Genomic DNA, 24829 nt, shown 5'->3' with positions numbered 1-24829 from the left:
TTGTTTTAACATCCCAATGTAGTTAGCATACAGTGTTATATTGGTTTCAGGTGTCCAATACAGTGATTCACCAGTTCTATACATTACTCAGTGCTCATTATGATAAGTGTACTCTTAATCCCCTTCTATTTACCCATCTCTATTCTCTATAGTTAAGAATCTGGTTTTTTTCCTATTTTTCCTTTGTTTATTTGTTTTGTTTCTTAAATTCCGTGTATGCATGAGATCATATGGTGTTCGTCTTTCTCTGACTGATATATTTCACTTAGCATTATACTCTCTAGCTCCATCCATATTATTGCAAATGACAAGATTTCATTCATTTTTATGGCTGAGTAATATTCCATTATAGATCTATACCATGTTTTCTTTATCCAGTCATCTATCAGTGGACACTGGGTTGCTTCCATAATTTGGCTATTGTAAATAATGTTTCAATAAACATTAAGGGTACATCTGTCTTTTCAAATTAGTATTTTCGTATTGGAATCACTGGATCATATGGTCATATGGTAATTGTAGTTTTAGTTTTTTGAGGAGGCCCCATACTGTTTTCCACAGTGGCTGTACTAGTTTGCATTCCCACCAACAGTGCACTAGGGTTCCTTTTTCTCCACATCCTCACCAACACTTGCTGTTTCTGGTGTTTTTGATTTTAGCCATTTGGACAGGTGCGAGTTGATACCTCACTGTGATTTTGATTTGCATCTCCCTGATGATCAGTGATGTTGAGCATCTTTTCATGTGTCTGTTGGCCATTTGTATGTTTTCTTTGGAGGGCTTGAATCTTTTTGGATGCCACTAAAATATGCCTGGCTGTGAGTGGGATGTGTTTTTAATTTATTTTCTTTTATACTCTTAATCTTTATTTTGAGGTCTTATATTTAACATTTAGGAAAAATTTTGATTATTGTCTTTTCACTAATTGTCTTATTTTCTTTTCAGATGGCAAGTAGACAGAGTTGCAATTCCTACTTTTATCTTCCATCTATACTTCATTCTTCCTCTGTTTTTTCCCCATCTAATTTTTAGTTCCTAATGCCTTGCAGGATATTGCCTGATCTAACAGTCTGGTTCATTCTGCCTCTTTCCAACAGTATTCATTTCTGACATTCAGGCTATCTACTTAACTCTTTGATCACTTGTGGGTTTTTTTTAAAATATTTATTATACCCAGTTATTTCTTCATATTTATTGCTCCTGATTCATATTTCCAAACTCCTTCTTATGTTCTACCAAGTATTTTTTAGTTTTTTCGATTGTTATCTTATTGGTTCCATTTGGTTTTTCCCATCTGGCCTACATTTTTATTCAATTTTGTCTCTCTCCAATAGAGACCCCACTATACAGCCTTCCCTGTAAACTTCCCTTTCTTAAATTGAGATCATCATTAGCTAGAATTATCAGCCAAGAGACAAAACCCTTGACTCTAGCTTATGTCCCCCAACTGTGTGGGGGTGAGGTTCCCTTCAGGTTGAAGAACCCATACTGTTGAACAACTGCATGACTCTCCCACAAGTCTATTACCATCTTCTCCACGGATCTTTCCCAGTCCCTTGTTCTGGATACCCCTTCTGTCTTGTAGCAGTGGTGGGAAGAACAATTAGTTGGATCTAGGGTATGGGCTTATGCAATCATGTTGCCAATTTTCCAGGTTCTGAATGCCCTGCAATCCAGGCCCAACCAGAAAGTAACAGTCAAGGTTAACAGGTGTAGTAAAACAAACATCTCCTCACCCTACTTTTTCAAGGAAAGATAAGGGAGGAAGCAGGGTACAGCAGCTAGAACCTTCCTCCTCATCTCCTCCTCTGCTTCTGGCCCTAGGCTGTCTGACTCTGGTCTGGCCAAACTGAGGTACAGTTTCCTCCTCTCTCCCAAGGGAGTTTTTACAGTTTTGCCATTAGCTCCTGAACATGGATTAACATTCCACACAAACCATCTTATTTCTCTAGAATCTGTAGGGCACATTTCCAAAGAAAAAGGTAGCTGGTCTTACCGGTTCTTTATTTAATTTGGAACTGCCTGGGATTTTAATTATTTTTCCTTCTCCCAAGTGATTCATCCAAGAAACAGTAGATATGTAAATATATGATGCTATTTACCATTATTATCATCAAGCCACATTGGACAAAGATCTCAAAGATCCTAGGGTAAAAGCAAGAGTGTTGTGGCTTAGCCACAGGGTAAAGGGGTTTACGAAATTTCTATCTTCCCCATCCTCCAGGGTCAAGAGGTGACTGTTAAAATGGCAGTGGCTTAGGATGACACACAGTTGTTATGGGTGACATGTTTACTTTAGTTGTTCTGATCTAGAAAGTAGCCCTCTGGAAGTAAGTAGAAGAGTAAATTGCACAATGACAGCATTTTGCTGATGGTGCCAGTGCTGGGACAGGATAGTTAGATCAAAGGTATAAAATTGAAACAATTCAAATTCCGCTAATATGGCCCTTTAGTTATGATCAGTACATATCAGATTGTAAGCCCCAAGTATTTTATAATCCTTGATTTTAGGGATAAGTAGACCTGTTTTGAAGTTGAAACTAATATGGATAGGCAGCATGAGGCACAACACATGCCTTGTAGTCTTTGTGAGCTGATTCGACTATTGGTGAAGACTTAAACTGGGAATCCAAGATGACACATGGTAAACCCCAGTTTTACCTCTTGGTGTAAAACTGGAGAATGCATTTAGTTTCTCTATACTTTCTTTCTCTTCTGGAAAATTAAGATGATTAGAACAGAGGAATTCCCTCAGGTGTCAAATCTGGTGGCACTGATGATTAATAGAACGTGGATGGATTTGACCATTTGCTGATAAGCCACCTGTGGCCTTAATACATGTACTTAGACACTGAGAAGGACTTTGGACACCTTCCAGTCTGGTTTCTTTATTTGTAAAGATAAGCTGAGGTTAGGAGACACAGAGTACCTTGCTAAGGTCATGTGGCTGTCTAAAGACAGAATCAGCGCTAGGTGTTCTAGGCCTTCAATCCATTCTGTGCTTTTGATAAGATTAGGGAGGCCTCAGATTTTTATCAAGGAACCTATAGGCTCCATGTTGCGTAAACCATAGTTTTGGAAATTGCAACGTTTTAGTGATAAATAGTCTGTAAAGACAGTTGTCTGCATGGCATCTGGTAAAAGAAAAGATAGTGAACGCCACTGCTGTTGTTTACACAAGTCCAAAGAGAGAAATTCTGTGTCTATAGAAATGAATGTCTGTGATCCCAGCATGGGGCAGTGACACATTTAATGGGAGTTGCCTGGAGGGCTGTGTTCTGTAACTGAATGGAGATTATCTTCTGTGTTGTTTTCTATTCCGGATGATATATTCTACAAGACCTTTTGGTTTCATTTGCTCCCATTCCATGTTTGTCAAAAATCTTCTCATTAATGATTTAGTTGTTGAAGTTAATAGGACAGCCTCTGTTACGTAGGGATGGGATGGCTCTGGCGCAGAAAGCAGTCACCTAGTCTATCTCTCCATCAGCCCCCTCAGGGGGAACAAAACAACCAAACAAACAAACAAACAAAATCCTAAAAAAACCTTCAAAAGAAATGTGACATTTTAGTCTACAAAAATGCAGACATTCGGGGGTATTCTGTACAAATTCACCCAATAGAAAGGGTCAGACTTTTAAACGCTGTTAACAAATGTATAATCTCATAGAAGGAATGGGGCACACTACGTGTTAGATGTTACCCATTTTTTCTTTGCACACAAGCTGAGGAGCATGAAAAATGAAAAGGCAAAGGTTAGAAAGCAGAGAAAAATGAAAAGCAGAGGTTAGGAAGAATAAAGGAATGACAGTCTATTCATAGTCATAGTTTTGGTAACTACTCCTTAAATAGGAATATTTCATGAGACCAGGGGAGATAAAGAACTACAACATCTGATAAAATGTCCTAAATCAGGGGGCAGGCATTCTGTGAGCCGTGTCCCAGGTGAGTACATGCAGCCCAGGCAGAGAGAAAAGACCAGCAGTGCTGTCAAAGATAGAGAAGTTCTGCATCCAGTCCAGGGAAAAGAAGGCCAACAGCCACATGCACCACCATACAACTCAGGAGTCCAAGCGCTCTGCCCATTGCAAGCACATTTTATGAATACAGACAGTCTGCCTCTCAGCGTTTTGTTTTGTTTTGTTTTGTTTTCTCCCCAAAGATCTTAAATTTATTTATTTGAGAGTGAGCGAGCGAGAGAGAGCACAATCAGGGCCAAGGGCAGAGGGAGAAGCAGATTCCCTGCTGAGCAGAGAGCCTGATGTGGGACTCCATCCCTGGACTCCTGGACTCCAGAATCCTGGCCTGAACCGCTTAACTAACTGAGCCAGCCAGGCACCCCGCTCATACCACTTTTACAAGCACTCCTGCTTTGCTATGGAGACTTGAGACGTTCAGGTTACTCCTCAGGAAGGAGCCCGCAAGTAATGCTTTAGAAACCAGACGTTTGGGACTACTACAGCAAATCTGTGGCCACTCTGTTGATTCAGGGACCTGGTGTTCAGAATTAATCACTTGATGCATCTCATAACGTGCTGGATATTTGGAATGGGAGATACCAGAGGCCTAATCAGCTGGGGAAAATAAAACATTAGAGGAGCGACAGCCAGCTCTGGTTGAGACTGTCTGGAATCAGGGCGCGGAGGGATTATGTGGCCTCGAGTGCATCCGTATTTAATCTAAAAGATCTACTCTGCCTTAGACTTCTTTACTTGTGTTATTTCTAAGGATTGGGGTAATCTTACCCCTCTTTTCTTCTGTAAGGGATTGGTGAGAAGCCCTAGAAAGGCTGGAATCCAGTTATTTGCCAGCAGGAGACGTGCTGTATAATTAAGCTGTCATTTCCCTGGTGGGTTATTATCAGCAGGTAATAAGAAGTATGTGTCATTATAAATTGTCATACAGTATCTCATGCTGTAGGAGATAAGGTACGTCTTCTGCGGCAAAACAAAGTGATTACATGGTGTCATTACGGCCATCATAAATCACAGCGTCCACTTTAATAGTTAAATAGTTATCTATAGAGGCAGTACTGGAAAATTGGTTAGTAATAACTGCCTGATTTTTGATGAAGAATAATTTTTATGTAGGTCTTTTTGTATAAATACCCGAGGAATTTGAAAGAAGAGCATTCATCTAAAACACACACATGAACACTTTTGTTTATTTTGTTTTGTTTTGTTTTTGGCTTGTTGATCTTTAACTACTGATGTTGGAAGGGTCAGAAAGTCACCAAAATAGCTTCCCACTTTTGAGTTTGTTTGTTTGTTTGTTTATATTATGTTGTGTTAGTCACCATACAGTACATCATTAGTTTTTGATGTGGTATTTCGTGATTCATTGAAGAAGGGCCATATGCACCCCAATTTCATAGCAGCAAAGTCCATAATATCCAGCCCATGGAAGAAGCCAAGATGCCCTTCAACAGACAAATGGGTAAAGAAGATGTGGTTCATATACACAATGGAATATTACACAGCCATCAGAAAGGATGAATACCCAACTTTTGTATCAACATGGATGGGACTGGAGGAGATTATGCTGAGTGAAATAAGTCAAACAGAGAAATACAATTATCATATTTTCTGAGTTTAAAGTTATATATATTTAATATCCTATCCTATTCTATCAAGATTACTGCACAGTTGCACTAAAGAGGCCAAAACTGGCTACTAGTAAATTCAGGTCTATGTGGTTTTCTGTTGTTGGAAACCACAAGGTAGCAAGGAAATGGCTTGCCCTCTGGGGTAAAAGGAAAATATTTCTTGATTTTTGAAGGGCAAAAACTAGGAGTCTTTTCTCTCTTTTTCCTTTTCCTTGTTCCTTGGCCATTCTTTTCCACTTCTCTCTCTCCTCTCATCATGATTTATGTTCTTCAAAATTTAATTCACATTTACCAGCTATAAAAACCTCACCTTGACTGACCCAGCTGTCTCTTCCCCTTCACTTTAGCTGGTAGTAGACTTTGCTCTTTACATGACAAAGTATGACAGATGTCTTCTTAGTGAGAATTTTAATATCATATCCAACTAGACTATTGCATTCCAAAGTATGAAAATATTTGTTTCCAGGATCTTACCCAATATAGAGCTTGCACCGGAATGCAAATTCATCACACGACCCAACATTTATTTTTTCCGCAAGGCCCTCCTGAGGAATTCATGTAAGCTTTATTCACGATAGACTGGTACTTCAATAACACTGAGGTAAGGATGTTAATGGTCACTTTTTCTGCGGGACCTTTGGGAAGGGTGGAACAGCCTGACTGTGAGGGTTATGATGACTGGTTCATGCTGAGGTGTCACATTCACGATGGTGATAATTACAGAGAGGTAACATTTTCGAGCGCTCACTGTGTGTCGCGGCCTGTTCTATGTATGAACATGAATGTTCATGAGTGAACTTGATCCTTACAATGACCTGGTGAGGGGAGGCACTATGAAACTGAGGCCCAGGGAGATTGGTTAATCTCCATTAAACCTTATTGTTAGTTGTAGTGACTAAGTTGGAATTCAATCCGGATAGGACTGAAACCAAAGTCTGTTATATCTGTTTGAGGTCTGTCCAAAAGAAGTTTCTGTAGTGGTGAGAATGTTCTCCATCTGCCACGTCCAATAAAGTAACCACAAACCATATGTGGCATTTGAGCCCTTGAAACGTGGCTAGCTCAACTGAGGAAGTGAATTTTTAATTTAATTTAATTTTAATTAATTTACATTTATAGTTAAATAGCCACATATGGCTAGTGGCGACTGTATTGGACAGCATAGCTCCAGATAATTTTTAGATGACTATAGGCTAATAACAGAAAAACCAAACCAGGAAAATACGTTAAAAGAATTTGCTAGTCTTCCTCCATTTCTAGAGTTTCCCTGGATCCTACATTAAAAAAATATTTTTTGTTGTTTAATGTTAAAAGAGAAGGAAAGGAAAGAAGCGCTACTTGAAATCTGTTGCCATATGGAAGCAGTAGGATTCAATTAAACAACACATTATTGACTGCCTCCTCTAGTTCAGGCATTCTGCAAGGCTTTGGGCATTATGAAAAAATGAATAGGAAGACATAGTTCCTGTCTTCAAGGAGCTCATAATCTAAGGAACCTTGTAGAGATGTTATACATTTTTCTTCCAGAGTCTCTTCATGTATAATTAAAGTATTTAAATATCTGCTATTTTATACTTTGTGGTGTTTTGCTTTTAATTTTTAATATTCTAATTTTTTCAAAAGGTAATGTATTCCCATGGTTTAAAATTTAGAGGGGACCGAGTTGCTTTTAATTCCCTTTTATGGAAGCAACCACAGTTATCATTTCCTAGTTCATACCTTTATAAATATTTTGAGCATGCACAAGGAAACATAAACATAGGTTCAGTCCTTTCTAAAAAAAAAATATGCACTATTGAGTAACCTTGCTTCTTGCACTTAAAAATCTGTATCTTAGATACTTTTTCATACTGGGTGCATAATATTCCATTCTGTGGCTCTGCCGTGATTTGTTTAAGCAGTCCTCTGTGGAGATTTAAGTTCTTTCCAATCTTTTGCTATTACAGGACATACAGACATGAGTAAATTTACCAATTATATTCTAACGTGAGCCAAAGTGAATTGCATTCATGTTCCCCAGAGTATATTCCACAAACAGTCTCAGAAGGTCTTCAACACAAAAAGAGGGTTCTTTGTCTAAATAACTTTCTGTAACTTCCGGGTATTCATTGGGGATGCATAGTCTGCCTTGTTAAATTAAAATAAACCCTACAATAATCTACATCAGTGGAGACCATGCGCTTCCCAGGGCTGGATTTTCTGAGGTACTAGAAGAGACTGTTTTTGTAGGTTGAGATCCCTGGGAAGCCAACTGTGATCTAGAAATGCACATGCAGGAGGTCTGCTGGGGTGTGTTCTCTGGAAGGATATGTACTGGAAGGAAGCCATGACAGAAGTAAAGGAGGCAGAGGGGGCTGGTGAAGAGGGACGCAGCTGGCAGCAGAGACCTCAGCCAGTGGGTCCACGTCCCTTGGAGAGTGAGTGCTCTGCAGCCCAGATGGAGTTTCAGGGATGTTCCAACTCCCAACGAAGGAGGCCAAGCCCCCACACAGAGATGTTGTGATCTTGTGCTAGACAGCTCCCTTCCACTGGGGGCATTTCTAGGGAGAGACCCCGCTCTGAGATGTCATTTGGGGCAGTGAGTGCAGTGAGTACCTCTGTGTTCACCACAACTCCGAATAGCACCTTCACACCTTAATGGGAATGCGTATGGATTCCTTCATAGCCTTGCTGTTCAGAGCAAGTCGCTTGATGTCTTCATCAAGAACTTTCTCTATGATAGATGGATGCCCAGCCGGAAGTTCTTGGGAGTATCTAACATTCTTTGTTTCTAATTCCATTTCAGTATGTACTAATTAAATTGCGGGGTAACAACATAAATTTTCCCAAACATACATTTGGCCACACAGGGTCCTACGACCTGATTAGGTCAGCCGTAATCTGGTATTACTGCTATGCATTCATGGGGAAGGCACATTGTTACAGTGTTTTTAAGAGGGTGTCACTTAACCTGGGGCAGATTCTCAGGGCAAAATGGTAGGAGAGCTGAGTTAGAGTTTCGTTTGTTTTCTAAGTATTTGTGTTGCCTCTTGTTGGGTGTTTCCTGAAGGAGCTAACCTGCAGTCTCCCTGGGCTAGGAAACCTGAGTCCATGTTGCTAACACGTAAAGGATTAGACTGTCCTGAGTCTACCCAGCTTTAAACCACAGTCTTAGGTGCTCTTACTTATCCTCCCTGTTGAAGTTCAGGGATAAACAGGAAGCCAGCAAGCCATAGCCATGTCTCAGGGGCATTCTATTTGAAACTTAGATGGGTCTGAATGCTTGTTCTGTGCCTTTTAGTGTGTCTGCTAATTTCATTCTCATGCCATATGCAGAATTCATCAGTTGTCCTGGCTGTCAAGGTATTTTGTTTCCTGATCGGAGAGGGAAAAGTATCCCAGAAATGCACCTCTTTGGGTGTGCCTGATAGAGTTATAGAGTTGATGCAGCTTCATAGAGAGGATGGAAAAATATCCAGGAAAAATCTCAAAAAAGTTCTTAGGAGGTGATGGAGGAGCCCAGTGAAGTGGGAGGTAAAACCACGATTAAGGGTTGGCTGTTAAATGAATATGATGCACAAGTGGAGACAAAAAAGGAAACAAACAAACAAACAAACAAACATTAAGATTGATGGCTGTGTCCAAGACCAACTTTAAAATTGAACATTTTTCTCAAAAACGTTGATCTTTGCCATCAACACAAAGCTTAATAAGAATTCTTGTTATTCTTGATATTGTATAATAGTAATGCCTTAAGTAATAGATTATTTAAAAGGGGGATTTGAAAGGAATAAACTAGAAAAGATACTGTTAGAAGACGAAAAATGATGAAATGATGAAAATAGGAATTTGCCTTAAACAGATCCAAAACAAATTAATCTTTTCTGACCAGTCATTGACTCTTTCCTTCTCCTCCATAACAGTTGGTATCTAAGATGTCTTTATGCTAACTCTGAAATGTTTCTGGAACCACGTCCTTCATAAGCCATTTGCAATGATTCATTTGCAGAGTGTCAGGTCCTAGAGCATGCTGGCTGCTTCTAATGATTTAACTGTGGAGTCCATTTAAAATCCCAGTCTCATCTTCATATGTTCCTCCAGTTCAAGTTAGTCCTGTGGGACCAGTAGGAGGAAGAAGGCGTGGTTCACGTTTTCATGCCTTCTAGCCTCCTTCTGGTTTTCACTGATGGAAATTGGGACCCAGAGGGGACGTAGGGCAAAAGGGCCAGATCTCTTCTGATAGGAGGTCATTCTCTGTTGGTTGTTGTTTCTCTTCCTGGCTAATAGTAACTCACCATTGATACTTTCTGTGGGTGGAGGATTCTAGAGTTGGGCATTTCCTTGGGACTTATGTGAGTTCTTCCTCACATGTATAGTGGTCTCTACACTGGCCCTCTGTGTGTGATTAGTCTTAACCTCTTCCTGTCCTCTCAGCTCTCTCCACTAGTGGGACAGCCCACCAGGTAAGTCCCATTAGGGTCCCAGGTAAGTCCCTAATGGGACTTACCCATCAGGTAAGCAAGGGGACTTACCTGAGTCCCCTTGCTAAGAGGCCAGCTTTGATCCACAGCTTTGCTGAATCAAACACTGGAAATAAAATTTGATGCTTTTCTCCATTATTATATTTTTTTCCCCTTTGGTCAGGTAGGTTTAATAGCAAATCCCTTGAGCTGATGTGATGTCTACCCAGGAGATGAGATGTCAGTCTGTACTGCTCAGGCTAGCTACCATAACAAAATATCAGACCTGAGCTTCTGGAGGCTGGAAAGTCTGAGATCAAGGTGGCTGCTATTCGCTTCTCTGTTGAGGACTCTTCTTGGCTTGCAAGTGGCTGCCTTCTCGCTGTGTCCCTACATGGTGGAGAGAGAGGAAATAATGTCCATGGTGCCTCTTCTTATAGGGATACTAATCCCATCATGGGGACCCCACCTTTATGACCACATTCAACCTTAGTCACATCTCCAAACACCATCACAGTGGGGGTAGGGCTGTGACATAAGAATTTTGGGGAAAACAATTCAGTCTGTAGCACAGTCTCTTTTATGTATAGCCCCATAGCATTTCTCATCATTCCCTTGGCTTGTGATTCTAACCATTGCCTTTCTCTTCCTTCCTGGTATTTTAGTATTCTGTGTATGGATGTGGGAAGGGTTCTTGGGGTGAAGTTGGTGGTCTGGAGGAAGTAAAAGTAGTAAGGGCTTGCCTGAGTTAGCTCTGGACTGGGTGTCTGGACCTAGCTGTAAAACTCTCTTTAGAATGTGGGGCAACTTAATGCTTCTTCATCCCCAGCATTGGGTTCTATTCATCAGTTCCAGGGCAAGAGTAAAGCCACATTCAAGATCCTCTTAAACTATCATCCTTACACACCTTCTTGAATTCTCAGCTCTGTGGGCAATGTCAATTTGCTGGAGTGACACTACTAATTTTATTTATTTATTTATTTTTAAAGATTTTATTTACTTATTTGACAAATAAAGGTTACAAGTAGGCAGAGAGGCAGACGGAGAGGGGGCGGGAAGCAGGCTCCCCACTTAGCAGGGAGCCTGATGTGGGGCTTGATCCCAGGACTGAGATCATGACCTGAGCCAAAGGCAGAGGCTTTAACCCACTGAGCCACCCAGGTGCCCCACTATTTTTTTTTTTTAAGTAGTATATCATTTTTTATTCTTTTACTTTCAATCTATCTCTTTATGTATTTTTTATTAACGTGTATTATTTTTTTCCAGGGTACAAGTCTCATTCTGAAAGGCCAGCTCAAATGTCACCTTCTTACTGAAGTCTTTCCCAATCCCTCATCTTCCTCTCTTTAGGATTAATTGCTTCACCCTGTGTTTTAACATGGGCCTTTCTTTGTTTTTCTACTCAAACACTAAGTACATTAGTTAGTTGTTTGCAATTTTACCCCTAGGTTGACAAGTTCCTTAAGGATCAAAACCAGTTACTATGTTCTTATACACGTTGAGTTTTGAATAAATATTTTAAATAATTCAGGAAGGTTCCAGCATACAACCATGTATATTGAATGGCTACACTTTTGGACTTAGAATTATATGAAGCTTTTATTAAATCAGTAAGAGTCAGAAATAAGATTATATAGATAATTTTATTATTATTAATATTAACATAAATATCCTGTATGTTATGGACTGTACCGAATTTTGGATAAGATGTTTCTTATTTTATACTCCTTAACTTTTAAAAATGGCAAAAGTATGACTACCTTTTTTTAAAATGGAAATATCCTACTTTAGGGTTTTCTAATGGTATAATTTGTTGGTATATTCAAACCCCTTCAAAATTATATATCCCTTGAAAATATGATGTTATAATATTGTGTTTTACTACTGAGTGTCTGAGTGGAGACTTTGCTACTCCACTCTTAGAATAGATATTTGTAACTTATTTTCAGCATCTTGCCTGGAGTTGGTCAGTAACTTGGTATCAAAACTCGACCATTCTCTTACACCATACACAAAGATAAACTTGAAAGGGAAAAAAGACGTCAATGTGAGGCAGAAATCTATCAAAATCCTAGAGCAGAACATAGGCAGTAACCTCTTCAACATCAGCCACAGCAACTTCCTTCAAGATATGTCTCCAAAGACAAAGGAAACAAAAGCGAAAATGAACTTTTGGGACTTCATCAAGATCAAAATCTTCTGCACAACAAAGGAAACATTCAGCAAAACAAAGGGGCAACCCACGGAATAGGAGAAGATATTTGCAGATGACACTACAGACCAAGGGCTGATATCCAAGATCTATAAAGAACTCCTCAAACTCAACACACACAAACCAGATAATCATGTCAAAAAAAAAAAAAAAAAAAAAAAAAAGGGCAGCAGACATGAACAGACACTTCTCCAAAGAAGACATACAAATGGCTAACAGACACATGAAAAAATGTTCATCATCACTAGCCACCAGGGAGATTCAAATCAAAACCACATTGAGATACCATCTTACACCAATTAGAATGGCCAAAATTAACAAGACAGGAAACAACATGTGTTGGAGAGGATGTGGAGAAAGGGGAACCCTCTTACACTGTGGGTGGGAATGCAAGTTGGTGCAGCCATTTTGGAAAACAGTGTGGAGATTCCTTAGGAAATTAAAAATAGAGCTACCCTATAACCCTGCAATTGCACTACTGGGTATTTACTCCAAAGATACAGATGTAGTGAAAAGAAGGGCCATCTGTACCCCAATGTTCATAGCAGCAGTGGCCACAGTCACCAAACTGGAAAGAACCAAGATGCCCTTCAATGGATGAATGGATAAAGAAGATATGGTCCATATATACAATAGAATATTATGCCTCCATCAGAAAGGATGAATACCCAACTTTTGTATCAACATGGACGGGACTGGAAGAGATTATGCTGAGTGAAATAAGTCAAGCAGAGAGAGTCAATTATCATATGGTTTTACTTACTTGTGGAGCATAAGGAATAACATGGAAGACACTGGGAGATGGAGAGGAGAAGTGAGTTGAGGGAAATCGGAGGGGGAGACAAACCATAAGAGACTGTGGACTCTGAGAAACAAACTGAAGGTTTTGGAGGGGAGGGATGTGGGGGTTTGGGTGAGCCTGGTGGTGGATATTATGGAGGGCACGTGTTGTATGGAGCACTGGGTGTGGTGCATAAACAAGGAATTTTGGAACACTGAAAAATATAAAATTTTAAAAAATGTCAGAAGGTCCTTGAAATTAAATATCATAACATTTGTGCATCCTTTGAATAAATTAGTGACATTTAAGATTGCTAAATTAAAAAAAGAAAGTAAATCTTTTAGCTTTTATGAGCCAAGTTATCTACCGAATTAGTCCACTCTGCCTTTATTCCTGCCATAGACGTGGATGGGTGTGACTCTGTCCCAATAAAACTTTATGTACAAAACAGGTGGTGGGTGAGGTTTGGGCTGTGGGTTATGGTTTGCCTACTGTGCATATATAAGATGAAGAAATTCTGTTTCTCACTTGATCCTATATTATTGTCTTAAAGGAACTGAGATGCTTAAAACCAACCAAATATGTAATCCAGCCATCCAGTTTTTGAATGATTTCACCAGCATAAGGAAATTAGAGATTAAAGTAGATCAGATTTTTTTTCAATGACTCATTGAAACTTTTGAAAAATATTGAGAACAATGTGAAGTCAAGTTCAGTCTCAAGAATGAAACAAAATAAAGTCATAGAAATGGAAATTCAAGGGAAGTGACTTTTTTTTGATAAAGTGAGAATACACATTTTATTTTTACTTTCAGTTTACATTTATCTCTTCAGGAAAAAATTCTGTAACATGTGTATACATCAGGATAAACAAAGGAGTAAGTAGAAGTGTTTATGAAAATTAAAACAATACAAATCCTTGTAGGAAAAAGGTAACTTCTCTCTTGTGCAGTCATTTCCGGCATCAGGAAATAATAAAGTAAATATAAATTGAAAGAAAAAGTATGATGAGTTCGCTTCATATGATTCCTTGAAACTGCTCTGTTTCTTAGAATTTTTTTAGGAATTCTCCAAACTCAAGAAACAACTTAATGACAGTTTCAGCATAGACACGTGTTAGGAGTTGCTGCTGCTGAGAGCTCAGGGAAGAATCAGGATGGGATTTTGGATATTGAGGGATAGAATAGCATTCTTAGAATAGCAGCGTAGCTCTGAATTGTCACTACGAGAGATTTTTGAAAATAAATAGACACATTATTTTAAGAAAACCCGTTATGATCTATTCCGGGGCAGGAAATAGAGGAATTTTCTTTAAATGAAATCATACTTGATATATGCAAAAAAAATTAACAGGAGCCTCCCCTCAGTTGTTTTGAGGTCATAAGCAAAGTGCCATGTCCTTTCTGTGTTTCTAATTCTCCTTGATTCCTAGACTTTTAGTTATGGTTTCCTTTGGGATACTGCATAATAGAAGCATTTTGATGTGGTTGTTTTGTGTAGGCCTGCGATAGTTGTTCTTGTCTGATGTGAGGGAGGATTGAGAAGAATATAGGCTAGGTAGAATTAAAGATACATTCTTACAATTTGCATAGTCAAAACAGGCCATCAACTGTAAGATGTTTCTTATTGAGCACTGGGGTTGCAGTAACAAGGATTCAGAGAGGTGCTATTTCTATAGGCTGTTCCTTTGAAGGTAGCTTTTATTTTGGGGAATCCATTGGGAAGCATACTAGACTCTATGCTCAAGAAATTTTGGCCACATTGATGTTTGTGCTAACTAAATATCCCATGTAGTATTTATCATTATCTTTGTTTTCTTTTTTTTTTTTAGATTCTGAAATAAATGCATTTAGAAAGCTGAATTTGAGCATAAACTAGATTATATAGGATCTCTTTTCTACACGCTTTCCTTTTTTTATTTTGGCCAGGACTGCAACTTATAGGCATGGGTGGTCTTGAGTCATCATCTTTAATTCAATTTATATCAAGCTTTTAATTTTTTTCCTTACTGTTTTTCTGATTATCAAAGTAATATGTGCTCATTACGGTAAGAGTGAAACTATAGGAAACGGTAAAGTGTGGAAAATATCAGATCCAGCAATGCAATTACTAAGAAACAACTTGTTGCATCATTATTTTTTCTACATAGCAGATACAAAAAAGTTGGAACATTTGCCTCGTAATTTGTTTTCTTAACAGCAGACGGTGACATTTCCCTGTGACATTACGTAAGTAAAGTAAATATTATTCTTAATGTGCATATAATACTCTGATTTAAAATGTATCACAATCTATTGCGATTGCATTCATTTGTGGTTATTAAAAATAATACTTATGTGAATATATCTTTGAATAAATCTCCATCTAGATTTCTGACAATTTTGTTAAGGAAAATTTCCAAAGAGGAGAATTAAGATGTCTGACATTTTAAATATTTTAATGGTGCTCAGCACATATTCCTGAAAATATGTATAAATTTATACCTTTGGCCCCATTCTGTGAGCCTTGGTGACACGGTATCCTCATGAGTGCTGACATTTTAGAGTTTTAAAACAATTCTTTCTGGTGCTGTGACGAATAGCGCAGTAGCTTGGGACCAGTGTAATTTCCCTCCAGGAACTCATATGGCATGGGATTGCAGGGTGACTCACAAACCATCCATAACAAACAACAGAGTCAGAGAAAAGCCATAAAATCCAGCCTTGTGTCAGTGTAGGCAAAAGCAGTGGAGGCCAAGCAGAATTTGTCCCGGAAGCCCTACTGAATGGCACAGAGGAATGGCAAGACAGGATGGCCCCGTGACAGCAGAGGTCCACAGTCACCAGCAGTTCAGTAGTCCAAGAAGGAAAGAACCCTGTTCTGAGTTGGAACAAAGCTCCAACAGGAAGTCACTGCTGTAAGAAATGGAGAAAGATTCTCTGTTCCCGTTGCTGGCAGATCTCAGAGGGCACGTTGCAGGAGGGGAATGCACCGGAAGGAAGGGACTGTGTTCCTCAGTGGCAGCTTCCAGGGACGAAGCTAGACTGGCTCAGAGCAGAGGCATACGCCGCCTTTAGAAACTCCGAGGGACTTCACAGGGGCTTCTTGCCTGGGCTTTCCTCCTGACATGGAGATGGGAATGAACACACAGGCTCTGTGGCTCATCTGTAACCAGGATGATGATGGAGTTAGTAACACATTCTTGACCTTCTCTCTGCCTGAGAACTACCACTGAAGGTGCAGTCTGTGTGCTGTGTGCCCTTAGAAATGCCTAGCTCCACAGTCCTCCCTTCTGTGGGCTCTCTCCCTTCTCCTACTTCTCGCCCATTTTCACTTCCTCCTGCTTGCCTGGAATCGCACTCCTTAATGGAATACTTTTTCTGTGTTTAATGATGATGTCATATCTATTGTTTGTCTGGTTTCCATTGGGATTTCTCCTCTGATTCATTTGTTCTAAAAAAACGTATTGCTTGATTTTCAAGCATTTAAGAATTCCCTAGGTATTTTCCTATTACTGATTTCACAGCCAGAATTGTCAGAGAATAAGCATTGAATAATTTCAGTCCTTTTAGTTTTGTAATGACTTGCTTAATGACCCAACATATGGTCAACTTTGGCAAATGTTCCAATAGAACTTGAAAAAAGTGTGAATTTTGACGTTGTTGGTATAATGCAGAGTACAAGTCAGGTAGATCAAGAGTATTTTTTTTTTCAGACCTACCTATCCTTCCTGAATTTACATTTTATTATTATTCTTTCAACTTGTGAGAGGGATATTTTTAAATCACCCACAATAATTGAGTTTGAATTTGCCTATTTTTCCTTTGCTTCTATTCATTTTCTTGATAAAATTTAAAGCTATGGTTTTAGGAGGTTTTCTCTTGGATAGTGACCCCCCCCGATGGATGGACATTTTCATGGGTATGAAGTGCCCTCCTGTCTTGTTATTTGGCTTACTGTCTGCTTTTGCCAATATTATACAGTTATCCCAGATTATTTCATTTAATGTTTGCATGATATATAGTTTCCCTTCCATTTACCTTCGGCCTGTCTTTGCCCATATGTTATAGGCATGTCTCTTGGCTCTGTTTTACATTTTTGTTTTTAATTCCACCGGACAATCTTAGTCCATTTTCATTTAATATAAGTACTGATATAATTGTGTTTATATCTCCCATCCATCTCTTTATGCCACTTTTTCTTCCTTTCTTGCTTTTGTGTAGGTTAATCAACCTTTTACTATCCCCTTTTCTTCTACTAATTTGTTAGTTAATATTTTACTCTTATGCGTTACCTTAAATATTACAACATGCATCTTTTTAAAGTAGATACTCTGGATATTAGTTGTTATCTACATCATTTGTGTATTACATTCTATCTGGTGATTTTTTTTAAAGATTTTTTTTATTTGACAGAGAGAGAGAGGGGGAACACAAGCAGGGAGAGTGGGAGAGGGAGAAGCAGGCTTCCTGCTGAGCTGGGAGCCTGATGGGGGATTCAGTCCCAGGACCCTGGGATCATGACCGGAGCGAATGGCAGTCACTTAATGACTGAGCCACCCAGGCTCCCCTTATCTGGTGATTTTTTTAAGAAGAGATGGTTTCAGTGTGCTTTAACCTCTTTTAGAGTAATACAAACTTTAAATTATTTTCATGAGGTCATAATATCGTTGACCACCTAAGCTTGGTCAAAATTTCACAAGAAGAAAACTACCCATGATTTCATTTATGAACATCAGTGCAAAACTCAGAAAATTATCAGGAGAAAGAATCCAGTAACTCATTCAATGAGTAATATATCATGATAAAATAGAGTTCATTCCAGGAATGAAAAATTATGAACTCTACTAAAAAGAATTCATCATATTAATTGATGTAAGGGAAAATTATGTTAATTTCTATAGATGCTGAGTGTTCATCTGACAAAATTCAACAGCCATTCTAGATATTTTTTTTAAAGAGACAACTCAGTAAAGTAAGAGTTAAACATTTTGTAACCCTAACAATTTATGCAATCACACATATATACACACGCCAAAGACAGTATAATAATTAGTGGAAAAATGCTAGAGGCACTTCTCTTTCTGCCAAAAGACAAACCAGATAAGGGCGCACAGCTCTCATGTCTACTGCTGATGCTCTACCAGAGCTATTAGTCAACAGCACCAGACAAGAGAAACTGTTGTTGTAGATGACTTTAATACTTAGAAAACCCCAAAGAATGTAACTGAAAAGATTTCTAACTATGATTCAATTCTAACATCTAAAAGAGAGCATGGGAAAAAAAAAAAAAAAAGAAAGAAAGACAAATCTGACTCATTAAATCCTTTGGTTTGGCAAAAAACAAAAAAGCATCTACTCTAGAGAAATCCTGAAGATGAATTTGTAAACTTGGCAAAAGTATTTACCTCTGAAATCACCAAGTTTTCTTTTTCTTTTTTTTAAGATTTTATTTATTCATTTGAGAGAGAGAGCGAGAGAGCACAAGCAGTGGGAATGGCACAGGGAGAAGCAGACTCCCAGCTGAGCTGGGACTTTAGGCCCTGGGATCATGACCTGAGCCGAAGGCAGACTCTTAGCCATCTCAGCCACCCAGGCACCCCGCCAAGAGTTTTCCAATGTATTTTTAGAAATCATGGGTTTGGGGAGAAATAAAAAGCAGTAGAACAACTGGCAAAGATCATCAATAGGCAGTTTGCATAACAAGAAATGCAGTCTTTGAATTCATAAAAATTCAACCTCATGCAAAATGGTAGTCTTTTTTTGATTTATGGAATGTGGGAATATAAATATATATTTCTCAATTTGCTTGCATTTCATCAGGAAACTGTCAAGGATTCACAGGAGCTAATAAAAATGGTTGTTTAATTAAAGAGAAGAGGGTGGAGAGAATACAGGGTGGAAAGGGAAGAAAATGAGGGCGTGATTTCTAAATGAATTACCTTTTCGTATTGTTTTGTTTCTCAACATTGTGACTATATTACCTTTAGAGAAAAAAATACAATAAAATGTAATTTTTTGTGAATTTGTTAAGTGAGAAATTTTATTTCATTCTATCTTGCATTCTTGGTAACTGTGGACACTGAATTCCTTAAAAGTGTCTGCATTTTTACTCTTTTTACCTATCTGTTCAAGTTTCTCATATTTGGAGATTTTTTTTCTTATCAAATTTTATAATCCTTTAATATGTAAGTCACCAGTACATTTAAAATTTTTATTTAGACATTTTTAGTCTGTTTATCCCATTACTTTATTCATTATTCATTAATATATTGGACTTAATCATTTTTATTTTGTCAAATCTATCAATCTTATTTTGTCGAATTTTTTAAAAATTGCCTTAAGCCTATCCAGAAATCAGGTGCTTACTTAACGTATTTTTTCTAGCTGTCTTTTTTTTTTTTTTTTAAAGTATCATTTTTAATTTATTTTTTATTTGATCTCTTGTTTTAGATTTACCCATACTATTCTATTTGTTGAAAATGTTTACTTAAAACTACTTCTAAATACATTTTCAATATATGTAGTTCTCATTTCACTACATTTTAAGGGAAGGAGCTTAACTCCCTCTACCTATAATGTGAGCTCAAGATAGTGACTTTTTTTTTTTTTTTATAATTTTATTTTTTATAAACATATATATATATATATATTTTTCCCCCAGGGGTACAGGTCTGTGAGTCTCCACGTTTACAAACTTCACAGCACTCACCATAGCACATACCCTACCCAATGTCCATAACCCCCCCCCCAACCCCTTTCTGCCCAGCAACCCTCAGTTTGTTTTGTGAGATTAAGAGTCACTTATGGTTTGTCTCCCTCCCAATCCCAACTTGTTTCATTTACTCTTCTCCTACCACATTAACCCCCCATGTTGCATCTCCTCTCCCTCATATCAGGGAGATCATATGATAGTTGTCTTTCTCCGATTGACTTATTTCGCTAAGCATGATACCCTCTAGTTCCATCCATGTTGTCGCAAATGGCAAGATTTCATTTCTTTTGATGGCTGCATAGTATTCCATTGTATATATATACCACATCTTCTTTATCCATTCGTCTGTTGATGGACATCTAGGTTCTTTCCATAGTTTGGCTATTGTAGATATTGCTGCTATAAACATTCGGGTGCACGTGCCCCTTCGGATCACTACGTTTGTATCTTTAGGGTAAATACCCAGCAGTGCAATTGCTGGGTCATAGGGTAGTTCAATTTTCAACATTTTGAGGAACCTCCATGCTGTTTTCCAGAGTGGTTGCACCAGCTTGCATTCCCACCAACAATGTAGGAGGGTTCCCCTCTCTCCGCATCCTCGCCAGCATCTGTCATTTCCGGACTTGTTAATTTTAGCCATTCTGACTGGTGTGAGGTGGTATCTCATTGTGGTTTTGATTTGTATTTCCCTGATGCCGAGTGATATGGAGCACTTTTTCATGTGTCTGTTGGCCATCTGGATGTCTTCTTTGCAGAAATGTCTGTTCATGTCTTCTGCCCATTTCTTGATGGGATTATTTGTTCTTTGGGTGTTGAGTTTGCTAAGTTCTTTATAGATTCTGGACACTAGCCCTTTATCTGATATGTCGTTTGCAAATATCTTCTCCCATTCTGTCAGTTGTCTTTTGGTTTTGTGAACTGTTTCCTTTGCTGTGCAAAAGCTTTTGATCTTGATAAAATCCCAATAGTTCATTTTTGCCCTTGCTTCCCTTGCCTTTGGCGATGTTCCTAGGAAGATGTTGCTGCGGCTGAGGTCGAAGAGGTTGCTGCCTGTGTTCTCCTCAAGGATGTTGATGGATTCCTTTCTCACATTGAGGTCCTTCATCCATTTTGAGTCTATTTTCGTGTGTGGTGTAAGGAAATGATCCAATTTCATTTTTCTGCATGTGGCTGTCCAATTTTCCCAACACCATTTATTGAAGAGGCTGTCTTTTTTCCATTGGACATTCTTTCCTGCTTTGTCGAATTTTAGTTGACCATAGAGTTGAGGGTCTATTTCTGGGCTCTCTATTCTGTTCCATTGATCTATGTGTCTGTTTTTGTGCCAGTACCATGCTGTCTTGATGATGACAGCTTTGTAATAGAGCTTGAAGTCCGGAATTGTGATGCCACCAACTCTGGCTTTCTTTTTCAATATTCCTTTGGCTATTCGCGGTCTTTTCTGGTTCCATATAAATTTTAGGATTATTTGTTCCATTTCTTTGAAAAAAATGGATGGTACTTTGATAGGAATTGCATTAAATGTGTAGATTGCTTTAGGTAGCATAGACATTTTCACAATATTTATTCTTCCAATCCAGGAGCATGGAACATTTTTCCATTTCTTTGTGTCTTCCTCAATTTCTTTCATGAGTACTTTATAGTTTTCTGTGTATAGATTCTTAGTCTCTTTGGTTAGGTTTATTCCTAGGTATCTTATAGTTTTGGGTGCAATTGTAAATGGGATGGACTCCTTAATTTCTCTTTCTTCTGTCTTATTGTTGGTGTAGAGAAATGCGACTGATTTCTGTGCATTGATTTTATATCCTGACACATTACTGAATTCCTGTACAAGTTCTAGCAGTTTTGGAGTGGAGTCTTTTGGGTTTTCCACATATAGTATCATATCATCTGCGAAGAGTGATAGTTTGACTTCTTCTTTGCCGATTTGGATGCCTTTAATTTCTTTTTCTTGTCTGATTGCTGAGGCTAGGACTTCTAGTACTATGTTGAATAGCAGTGGTGATAACGTACATCCCTGCCGTGTTCCTGACCTTAGCGGAAAAGCTTTCAGTTTTTCTCCATTGAGAATGATATTTGCGATGGGTTTTTCATAGATGGCTTTGATAATATTGAGGTATGTGCCCTCTATCCCTACACTTTGAAGAGTTTTGATCAGGAAGGGATGCTGTACTTTGTCAAATGCTTTTTCAGCATCTATGGAGAGTATCATATGGTTCCTGTTTTTTCTTTTATTAATGTGTTGTATCACATTGATTGATTTGCGGATGTTGAACCAACCTTGCAGCCCTGGAATAAATCCCACTTGGTCGTGGTGAATAATCCTTTTAATGTACTGTTGAATCCTATTGGCTAGTATTTTGGTGAGAATTTTTGCATCTGTGTTCATCAAGGATATTGGTCTGTAGTTCTCTTTTTTGATGGGATCCTTGTCTGGTTTGGGGATCAAGGTGAGGCTGGCCTCATAAAATGAGTTTGGAAGTTTTCCTTCCATTTCTATTTTTTGGAACAGTCTCAGGAGAATAGGAATTAGTTCTTCTTTAAATGTTTGGTAGAATTCCCCCGGGAAGCCGTCTGGCCCTGGGCTTTTGTTTGTTTGGAGATTTTTGATGACTGTTTCAATCTCCTTACTGGTTATGGGTCTGTTCAGGCTTTCTATTTCTTCCAGGTTCAGTTGTGGTAGTTTATATGTCTCTAGGAATGCATCCATTTCTTCCAGATTGTCAAATTTGTTGGCATAGAGTTGCTCATAATATGTTCTTATAATTGTCTGTATTTCTTTGGTGTTTGTTGTGATCTCTCCTCTTTCATTCATGATTTTATTTATTTGGGTCCTTTCTCTTCTCTTTTTGATAAGTCTGGCCAGGGGCTTATCAATCTTATTAATTCTTTCAAAGAACCAGCTCCTAGTTTCGTTGATTTGTTCTATTGTTTTTTTGGTTTCTATTTCATTGATTTCTGCTCTGATCTTTATGATTTCTCTTCTCCTGCTGGGTTTAGGGTTTCTTTCTTGTTCTTTCTCAGCTCCTTTAGGTGTAGGGTTAGGTTGTGTACCTGAGACCTTTCTTGTTTCTTGAGAAAGGCTTGTACCGCTATATATTTTCCTCTCAGGACTGCCTTTGTTGTGTCCCACAGATTTTGAACCGTTGTGTTTTCATTATCATTTGTTTCCATGAATTTTTTCAATTCTTCTTTAATTTCCTGGTTGACCCATTCATTCTTTAGAAGGATGCTGTTTAGTCGCCATATATTTGGGTTCTTTCCAAATTTCCTCTTGCGATTGAGTTCTAGCTTCAGAGCATTGTGGTCTGAAAATATGCAGGGAATGATCCCAATTTTTTGATAACAGTTAAGACCTGATTTAGAACCAAGGATGTGATCTATTCTGGAGAATGTTCCATGTGCACTAGAGAAGAATGTGTATTCTGTTGCTTTGGGATGAAATGTTCTGAATAGATCTGTGATGTCCATCTGGTCCAGTGTGTCATTTAAGGCCTTTATTTCCTTGTTGATCTTTTGCTTGGATGATCTGTCCATTTCAGTGAGGGGAGTGTTAAAGTCCCCTACTATTATTGTATGATTGTCGATATGTTTCTTTGATTTTGTTATTAATTGGTTTATATAGTTGGCTGCTCCCACGTTAGGGGCATAGATATTTACAATTGTTAGATCTTCTTGTTGGACAGATCCTTTGAGTATGATATAGTGTCCATCTTCATCTCTTATTATAGTCTTTGGTTTAAAATCTAAGTGATCTGATATAAGGATTGCCACTCCTGCTTTCTTCTGATGTCCATTAGCATGGTAAATTCTTTTCCACCCCCTCACTTTAAATCTGAAAGTGTCTTCGGGTTTAAAATGAGTTTCTTGTAGGCAACATATAGATGGGTTTTGTTTTTTTATCCATTCCGATACCCTGTGTCTTTTGATTGGGGCATTTAGCCCATTAACATTCAGGGTAACTATTGAGAGATATGAATTTAGTGCCATTGTATTGCCTGTAAGGTGACTGCTATTGTATATTGTTTCTGTTCCTTTCTGATCTACTACTTTTAGGTTCTCTCTTTGCTTAGAGGACCCCTTTCAATATTTCCTGTAGAGCTGGCTTGGTGTTTGCAAATTCTTTCAGTTTTTGTTTGTCCTGGAAGCTTTTAATCTCTCCTTCTATTTTCAATGATAGCCTAGCTGGATATAGTATTCTTGGCTGCATGTTTTTCTCGTTTAGTACTCTGAATATATCATGCCAGCTCTTTCTGGCCTGCCAGGTCTCTGTGGATAAGTCTGCTGCCAATCTAATATTTTTACCATTGTATGTTACAGACTTCTTCTCCCGGGCTGCTTTCAGGATTTTCTCTTTGTCACTAAGACTTGTAAATTTTACTATTAGGTGACAGGGTGTGGACCTATTCTTATTGATTTTGAGTGGGGTTCTCTGAACCTCCTGGATTTTGATGCTTGTTCCCTTTGCCATATTGGGGAAATTCTCTCCAATAATTCTCTCCAATATACCTTCTGCTCCCCTCTCTCTTTCTTCTTCTTCTGGAATCCCAATTATTCTAATGTTGTTTCGTCTTATGGTGTCACTTATCTCTCGAATTCTGCCCTCGTGGTCCAGTAGTTGTTTGTCCCTCTTTTGTTCAGCTTCCTTATTCTCTGTCATTTGGTCTTCTATATCGCTAATTCTTTCTTCTGCCTCATTTATCCTAGCAGTGAGAGCCTCCATTTTTGATTGCACCTCATTAATAGCTTTTTTTATTTCAACTTGATTAGATTTTAGTTCTTTTATTTCTCCAGAAAGGGCTTTTATATCTCCCGAGAGGGTTTCTCTAATATCTTCCATGCCTTTTTCGAGCCCAGCTAGAACCTTGAGAATCGTCATTCTGAACTCTAAATCTGACATATTACCAATGTCTGTATTGATTAGGTCCTTAGCCTTTGGTACTGCCTCTTGTTCTTTTTTTTGCGGTGAATTTTTCCGCCTTGTCATTTTGTCCAGGTAAGAGTATATGGAGGAGTAAGTAAAATACTAAAAGGGTGGCAACAACCCCAGGTAAATATGCTTTAGCCAAATCAGAAGAGATCCCAAATCGTGAGGGGGG

At 38.5% G+C, this 24829-nt stretch overlaps 1 protein-coding gene across 1 annotated transcript in view; it reads left to right on the top strand.

Moving 5' to 3' along the window:
- IL15 (interleukin 15) overlaps positions 1-24829 on the top strand; it is a 95300-nt gene that overhangs the window by 12464 nt on the left and 58007 nt on the right. The window contains exon 2 of the mRNA XM_032857159.1: positions 4765-4849. The gene's annotated coding sequence lies outside the window, so the exon portion shown is untranslated. The remainder of the gene's footprint in view (positions 1-4764; positions 4850-24829) is intronic.

Source organism: Lontra canadensis, unplaced genomic scaffold (assembly GCF_010015895.1).
Source record: "Lontra canadensis isolate GAN:19392208 unplaced genomic scaffold, GSC_riverotter_1.0 scaffold1, whole genome shotgun sequence".
Taxonomy (NCBI): Eukaryota; Metazoa; Chordata; class Mammalia; order Carnivora; family Mustelidae; genus Lontra; species Lontra canadensis.
This window is presented reverse-complemented; position numbering and strand designations above follow the sequence as displayed.